At 36.4% G+C, this 9286-nt stretch overlaps 1 non-coding gene across 1 annotated transcript; it reads right to left on the minus strand.

Annotated features, from left to right (window-relative positions):
• Positions 1–4536: 4536 nt before the first annotated feature.
• On the minus strand, positions 4537–4639 carry LOC119508637. Its single transcript, XR_005211537.1, has one exon. It is a non-coding gene; the product is annotated as a U6 spliceosomal RNA (small nuclear RNA).
• Between the last annotated feature and the right edge of the window lie 4647 nt (positions 4640–9286).

Here is a 9286-nt window from a genome sequence, read left to right on the forward strand (position 1 = left end):
GCCCAAGCATCTCATGACTGAATGGGATCCTTGTCCATTGCATAGCTAATCTAGAGATAAATACACAGGTAAAAAGGCTTTTTGGTTTTGAATGATGGCAAGACTTTGAAGTTATTTTTCCTTTCTTATTTTATTTTAATCACATTTCTATTCTCTTTAAGCCAGAAGCCCCACTCCAAAGCCCTATTCTTAGATTTCTGGCAGCTTGGACATCTACTCAGATAATTGGTATTTCAGTGCTTTTTTTTTTCTTTTCAAAGTACTTACTTGTAGGTGGCAGTGTTAATTTCAAACCCTACTTTGCATTTTTTCTGGGGAAGATTAGAAAAAGCCATCTGGCTAGTTTCACCCTGAAAAATTCTTCTCTGAGCAAAGCTTCCTTAAGAAATTACAAGGGAAGAGAGTGTGGTATAAAGCTAGGAAGAATACAAATGGAAAGATTTGTATATTGAAGTGTTAAATTCTGATACCCATATATGGTAGTTTGAAGCTATTATGTACCCCAGAAAAGGTCATGTTTTTAAAAATCCATTCCTGGAGGTACAGACCTGTTGTAGATGGGACCTTTTGATTAGATTATTTCAATTGAGATGTGACTCACCTGATTCAATGTGGGTCTTAATCCTGCTACTGGAGTCTGTTATAAGAGATTAAAAGCCACAGAAAAGCTAAGAAATGAAATTAAGAGAAGCTCATAGAGAAAAGCCCCAGAGAAGCTAGGAGAGGATCCACAGAAGTTGAGAGAGGAAGCCACTGGAACCAGAAGCTGAAAACAACGAAACCCAGGGGAGAAGGACTAGCAGACACTGGCCATATGCCTTCCCATGTGGCAGAGGTGTCCTGGATACTGGCAGCCTGTCTTCAGAGTCCAGGTATTGTCCTGTTAATGCCTTGAGAAGGACCTTTTCATGGCCTAACAACTGTAAATTGTAAGTTAATAAATCCCCATTGTAAAAGTCAATCCATTTCTTTATATTGCATTTTGTCAGCTTTAGCAAACCAAAACACTGTGAGAATTACTTTTATTAAAACAAATCCACTTTTCTTCCAGTTCTTTTGAATGAGACTGTTCCTTGATAAAATTTTTCTAGCTCTTCTTGCTGATTAACCTTGTTCACATAGTGCTTGTTTGGTCTTGAACTTTGGGATCCTTTTCTAATTAGCTGTCTCTTCTGTTTAGGCTTTCATTGTTGCCACCTGACCCCTCAAATGGTGACATTCTTCTTGTAACTATTTGCCTAGAAGAGAATCTGACAAATAGTGGGTGCTCAATAAATATTTGTTGATTGACTGACTGACTGCATGAATGAATGAATGAATGAGTGAATGAAAACCTTTCCAGAAGGAAAGAAACAAGATCCAGGAGAGTAAATGTGAATCATATCCTTACTGATCAATTTTGTATAGAAGTGTTTGTAATAACTGACTTGATTCTTTTTCACTTCCTTAGAATTTATTAACCTGTACATAACCTTGAAAAGATTACATCTATATAGTTTCAGGACTCAGCTTAGAAAAATCAACTAATAATCTAAAAACATGACTGTTGGTTTGTGATGGTTAGGTTCATGTATCAACTTGGTTAGGTTATGGTGTCCAGTTGTTTGGTCAAGCAAGCACTGGCCTGATTGTTACTGTGAAGATATTTCCTATATGGATCTAAATCATCAGACAGTTGAGTGCATCTCTGGTTGGTTACATCTACAATCAACAAAGCAGATTGCCTTCAGCAATGAGAGAAGTCTCATCCAATCTTCTGAAGGACTTAAAGGGAGAACTGATGAATTCAGCAGTCAGAAAGAATAATTTCTATCTTTACTTCAGCCAGCCAGTTTGATGGGGAATTCATCAAAACTTTCTCTTGTAGGTTCTGTTTCTCTGGGGTACACTGACTAATACATATTTCAATGAAAAAAAATTAGTTTTTTTTTTTCCCTAAGTGACTCATTTAATTGCAGTTGTTCTATCAAGTTATTTGGACCCTAACACTAAGAAATCTTTTTTTAGGTCCTCATTGTCTAGTAAATTACTCTTTCTTTTGCAGGATTAATCTTTCACTTTGAATCCCTTTGAATACCATTCTACATTGTATGGTTCTTTACAGTAATAAAAGTTAAGGACTTTACATGAATTTCAAGTTTAAGGACTGTACTATTAGTCTGACCATACTGAGTCATATGTGTCAAACAAACATTTGCTGATGACAAAAAAGAAAGGCAAATTGAGATATTGATTTGCATTTGTTTTAATTCTTATTTTTGTCCTCATAAAAATTAACCTTTAAAAGGCAATTTCAGACCACAGACTGTGAATTTAAATTTTTATTTCCTTCTTAATATATCTGTATTTTCCAAATTTTCTCCAATAAGCCTTCATTACTTACATAATCACAGAAATCAATAAATTCTATTTTTAAAAACTATCCAATTAGTCATTTATTACTCTGAGATTGTTATTAAGTTTATATTTTATTATAGTAACTCTTGAGTGCATGGAGAACCTATGGCAGTAATTTCAACTTGAAATTTCCCAGGGCTATATCCAGGTGAATGAATAGAGAACTGCATTCATAGTGTATTTATGTAGAATTTGCAATTAACTTCTTTGATTGTGCTATTAATTCTTAGGCAATTTCAGAGTTAAAATTACATACTGATATGCTTAAAATGATTTAGTACATACTAATTTATTTCATAGTCTATCTTTAATACATCGTTTATTTACATTTAAATGAGGAGCAAAATTCAATAGCCAGTTAATGTTCTCCAATGCACACAGAAACATGCACTTCGAAAGTGTATCCATGAAATGAAGAGGATCACACTGGACAGTGAGAAGTTGATAAATTGGGAGAGTTTTAATACTATAATCATGTAACTCTATCCATACAAAGCCTACTTTCACCTTGGAAATATACTTCTGGTTTCAATCACTCCTTCCTAATTGGAAAGACATTGGCGTACATCCATGTGGCATTAAAAGTAGATGAACTTTCTAGGATTTCTTTCAACCCTATGCTGCTATAGTATAGAAACTTGCTTACGATATAGACCCCATTAAGGAAATCCTATACAGTTACCTCATGACTTTCATATCCATCAACTAGGGTATTCAGGCTCTGTCTTTCCGTGTTTTTAGAAAAAGCAGTGGCCTTTGGGTTTATGAATAAAAATAGTTATGAGTCAATTATGTTAAATGCATGTTCTTTTCAAAGCCCATTTTCAATTCCTCTGAAGGGAGCCAGTGTAAGTAAGTAGTTAAGCAGTTAAAAATAATAGGCTTGAGGTTCTCCGGACACCATTGGCCATCCTCCAGTGAAGGTACCCAACTGCTGATGTGTTAACTTGGACACTTTATGGCCTTAAGACTGTAACGGTGTAACCAAATAAATCCCCTTTATAAAAGCCAATAATAATAATAATAATAATAATAATAATAATAGGCTTGGAGACAAACTTGTTTGCATCCTAACATTATTTTTTTTAATACTGTCTGATCTTGGGCAAGTTACTACATGGTTCTGATCCTTAATTTTGTAATTTTCTAAATTAGGGATAATAATAGAATCCCTTTTGCAAAACGTATGAGGAATAATTACATGGCATACATAAAGCACTTAGTATTCCATTCAGTCAACAATTGTTTATTGAGCACCAGCCATGTGCTAGGCACAGTGTCAAGCTCCTGCCTGACTCAGGACTGTTCTTTCTCTTCCCTCAAATTTTCACCTAAATCTTGTTCCTTTAGGTACCAGCTTGAATGGCACTTTCTCAGGGAAAGATTCCCTGACGCTTCTCCTTCTGTGTTAGTTCAGCCCCTCCAAGAAGCAAAGGCTAAGACATGTACAGAGGAGATATATTGAGAAAATCTCAACAAACTAGAGATTTATTGAGGAAATAAAGGAGTCCTGCATCCTGCAGGGAATGAGGTGGCACTAGTATCTCCACCATATTCAGGCATTGACTGGTTGCAGCGCAGAAGAACCATGGCCTCAAACCAAATGTGGTGGTAGATCCAGAGGGACAGTGGCTGGGCTGCCAGTCAACTCAGCTCTGTATCCAGGAGATCTCAGTTGAGCATTTCTATGGCCCCCACACACTCCATAATAGGTTAGATCTCCTGGGTATTCACTCTTATAGCAGCCTGTATTCTCCTTTTCAGTTACCACCATTAAAATTAAATTTTTGTTTTTTATATTTTTAAGGCTATTCTTTCTCTCTGAAATACAAGCTACAAAGGGTAGGGGCTTTGTCAGTCTTGTTTACCAGTGTATCTCCAGGGCTTAACTCAATCCTGGTACATAATAGGTACAAAATACAATGGTAGCCCTTATTTTTTCCACTCTGTATATCCTATTCTACACATTTCCACATCCAACCAATCTCATATTGCAGTATAAACTGCATCTTTCAACTTAATATTATTTTTTCAGGAGCATCTTTATTTTTTATTTATTTAACGTAATTTTATTGAGTTATATTCACACACCACACAATTCAACCAAAGTATACAATCAATGGTTCATAGTATCATCAGAAAAATTGGGAATGCTTCATGACTTTACATGTTATCCTTGCACAGCAGCCATGCTAATCTTCTCTGCATTATTCCAATTTTAGTGTATGTGCTGCCAAGGCACTGTGAAGCACTGTGGGGACCCAGGGCCCAGGCCTCCTTCCCTCCATAGTGATTTCACGCAGCCACCTACTTGACCAGGACAGATGTTAAAAGTCATCAGACTTTTCCAGGGGAGGAAAATATGTGTTGTAAACAAAGCATTGAAACTCCCCTCCCCTGATCACTGTCAATAACAAAACTCCACACCCTTGTGTCATGAGACACTGCTGAAACTCTGTTCTCACACTCTCCTTGTCCTAACCCTTATAATCCATCCCCTGGTACCCCCTGCTTTTGCAGAGTGCTTACTTCCATCTTTCCCAGCCGGCTGCCACCATGGAACTATAACTCCTGTAAGTAACTCCTATTAAACTCATGTCTAACTCTGTGCCTGGTGTGTTCTTCAGTCCTAGGGCTAAGCTGGGTTCTAACAAGCACTATTTTTAATGTATAGCAAAACATAACCAAAAGTAGTGAAGCTTTGAAGAGGGACTTTTGAATACACAAAAGTACACTGGTACAAGGAAAGCAATGTTGTTAGGACCTGGTTGTAAATTCTGTCCACTTTATTCAGTGGGTAGACTCTGGTACCTTTTCTCTTCTGGGCTGAGATAGCTCTGCAGGCTGGTGACTGTCAGCTTCTCTTTAAACATTTCTCCCTATTCCACCTCCTTTCTAGAAAGCAGAGTTTTCAGCAGATATAGCAAGAAGTGTTGGGGAGATGAGGTTGGGGATATAAATTAATGAAGCAAGTATAAAGAAACCTAGAAGCTGTAGAAGATTCCACATCACAGAAGAGCACAAGATGCCATTCACATGCCAAATGTACAATTAACAATCACAAAAACACATCATTAAAGTCCCAAAGACCCTCACTACTATTCTTCTTTGATGACTCTGCCCCAAGGCAGGGGTTGAGTGTTAGGGCCTACCCCATTCTAGGGGAGGGGACACATACTGCTAGAGTCGGGCTATCTAGATGCAAAGCTTGTCTCTGGCATTCATTTGTGGGACCCCAAGCAAGTTGCTCAGCTTCTGGCATATAGTAAACTCCCAATAAATCTTCCTACTATCAATTCTTGCCAGGACTGCTGCAATACCCTACTCTAGCCATTTTCAAAATGTGATCCACAGATATTTTTTGGAGTCCATGAAGTCAAAATTATTTTCTTAATAATATTAAGTATTTATTTATTTATTTATTTTTGCTGACATTTGCTTTGATGGCTAAAAGCAAACCATTTCAACCACAATGAAATACCACTTCACACCCACAAGGATGGCTATAATTTAAAAAACAGACAATATCAAATGTTGGCAAGTACATCAGTCAGGGTTCTCCAGGGAAACAAAACCAACTGGAGGTATATATATATATATATATATATGTAAATTAAGAGAATTATTGTAGGAATTGGCTTACATGATGATTGTGGTTTTTAAGACTGTATTCCATAGGGCAGATGGAAGTTGGAAACTTGATGAAGTGACATTGAATTCCCCAGAAGAAGCTGGATGTCTGAAGTAGAGCTATAAATTCTTCTTTCTGACTGCTGAAATCCTCAGTTCCCCTTTAAATCCTTCAATTGACTGGATGAGGAGACTCCTTTCATTGCTGTGTTGATTGCAGATGTAATCAACCACAGATGTAATCAACTGACTAAAGATTTAGATCCATATAGGAAATATCCTCACAGTAACAATCAGGGCAGTGCTTGCTTGACCAAGCAACTAGACACAATAACCTAGCCAAGTTGACACCTGAAATTAGGTAGGATGCAGAGGAATTGGACCCCTTATACATTGCTGGTGGGAATGCAAAATGGCACACTACTTTGAAAAACAGTTTGGTGGTTCCTCAGAAAGTTAAACATAGTGTTACCATATGGCCCAGCAATTTCACTCCAGGTATTTAACCAAGAGAATTGAAAACATGTTCATAGAGAAACTTGTACATGACTGTTCATAGCAGCTTTATTTAAAGTAACTAAAAAGTAGAAAAACCCAAATGCCCACCAACTGTTGAATGGATAAACACAATGTGGTATAGCTATATAATGGAATATTATTCAGCCATAAAAGGAATGAAAGACTGACGCATGCTACAACATGGATAAACTTTGAAATCATGCTAAGTGAGAGAAGCCAGACAAAAAAGGTTACATATTTATGATTCCATTTATATGAAATGTGCAGAATAGGCAAAGTCAAAGAGACAGACAATAGATTAGGGGTTACCAGGGGCTAACGGGGAAGGGGATAGGGATGGTGAGCGACTGTTAGTACAAGGTTTCTTTTGGGGGGTGATGAAAATGTTTTGAGATTAGATAGTTGTGATGTTTGCACAACCTTGTAAATATGCTAAAAACCACTGAATTGTACACTTTCAAAGGGTGAATTTTATGGTATGTGAAAACACACACATATATATGGTAGGTGGAATATATATTATATATAATATATATATAATTTATATATAATATTATATATATAATATATATGTATATATGGCAATGATGAGTAAAACTGCTGTTGCGTTAGCACAAATTAGGGTTTCTCAACTTTGGCATTATTGACAAATTTTGTTGTGTGGAGCTATCCTGTACACTGTGGGATATTTAGGAGCATCTCTGGTTTCTATTCACTAAATGTACTTGTACCCCCTACCCAAGATGTGACAACCAAAAATGTCACCAGACATTGTGGAATGTCTCCTGGAGGCAAAATCACCCCCAGTGGAACACCACTGGCACAAATCAACAGTATTCATCACTGCCATTCACTTGCAGTTAAAAAAAAATCCAGATTTACTTAAGAAGGTCCTTGATGAAGCAGTGAAAATTAATTTGATTAAATTTTGACTCTTGAGTACACATCTTTTAAAAATATTCTGTATGAAAAAGAAGTATTCATAAAGCACTTCTGCTGTATAACAAACAACTATAATTGTCTTGAGGAAAAGTACACGTGGAATTTTTTGAATTGCAAGCTGAACTAGCTGCTTTTATCAGAGAACACCATTTTCTGAAAGACCTGACAAAATCATCTGACTAACAGACTGATTATTTAGACTTAGGTTTTTGGTAAACATTGTTTTCAAAAATAAATGAAGTGAAACTGTCAGTTCAAGGAAAACAACTGATAGTATTAATTGTCAGTGATATAATTGAGGTTTCTAGCAAAAAGAAAAATTTTGTATTGCCACTATGATCTTGACAGCTTCCCAATGGCTAAAGATTCCTCTGGTAAGATTGGTAGTGACGGCAACAAATGTGTTTGTTTGGTATTGTAGAATGAAACATGTCAACATTTCAAAGATCTGCATAACTCACTGAACCAACATTTCCAAACAATCACTGTGGTGGTCAAAAATCATGCATGTAAAAGATTTATTTGAAGTGCAGAATGAACCAACAGATTTTTTTTTGGGGGGGGTTGTTTTTTAAAAACCTTTTAGTAGCTTTATTGAGGTATTATTGATTTATAATATGACACATATTTTGGCGTATGAATATACCCATGAAATATCATAACAATCAAGATAATGAACATGAGTATCATAACGGAAATGAGCATCATTCCTTCATAAAGTTTCCCTGCACTACTTTGTTATTTCTCCTTCCTGCCATTCTCTGCCCTCCACTATTCCACCCTCTTCCAGGCTACCATTAATCTCCTTTTTCTCTCAATAGATTAGTTTGCATTTTCTGGAATTTTATATAACTCATAAAGCATACACTGTTTTTGGTCTGTTTTGACCTAATTTTTTCATTCAGCGTAATTATTTTGAGATTCACCCATGTTGTTGCATGTATCAAGTTAATTTCTTTTTATTCTGAGTAGTATTCCATTGTATGGATAAACCATAAACTGCATATCTATTGTTTAAACCATAAATTGAATAGATAACAACTAACTGATGGACATTTGTGTTGTTTCCAGGAGGTCTCCTGTTCACAAACTCTTTCAGTTTCTGTTTATCTGTACATATTTTAAACTCTTCCCTTATTTTTGAAGGACAGTTTTGCTGGATATAGGATTCTTGGTTGGCAGTTTTCCTCTTTCAGTATCTTGAATATGTCATACCACTGCCTTCTCACCTCCATGGTTTCTGCTAAGAGATCTGCACTAGGTCTTATTGAGCTTCCCTTGCATATGATGGATTGCTTTTCTCTTGCTGCTTTCAGAATTGTCTCTTTCTCTTTGACATTTGACAATTTGATTAGCAAGTGTCTTGGAGTAGGTATATTTAGATCAATTCTGTCTGGGGTATGCTGTGCTTCTTGGATTTGTAATTTTATGTCCTTCGTAATAGTTGGGAAATTTTCATTGATTATTTCCTCTGTTATTCTTTCTACCCCCTTTTCCTTCTCTTCTCCTCTGGGACACTTATAACATGTGTGTTCATGTGCTTCATGATGCCATTCAGTTCCCTGAGACCCTGCTCCTGTTTTTTCCATTCTTTCCCTATCTGTTCTTTTGTATGTATGATTTCAGATGTCCTGTCTTCTAGTTCACTGACCCTTTCTTCTGCTTCTCCAAGTGTGCTGCTGTATGTCTCCTTTGTGTTTTTCATCTCTTCTATTGTGCCTTTCATTCCTATAAGTTCTGCCATTTGTTTTTTTGAGCTTATGAATTCTTCCTTATGGTCACCTAGTGTCTCCTTTAC

Source organism: Choloepus didactylus, chromosome 13 (assembly GCF_015220235.1).
Source record: "Choloepus didactylus isolate mChoDid1 chromosome 13, mChoDid1.pri, whole genome shotgun sequence".
NCBI classification, from domain to species: domain Eukaryota; kingdom Metazoa; phylum Chordata; class Mammalia; order Pilosa; family Megalonychidae; genus Choloepus; species Choloepus didactylus.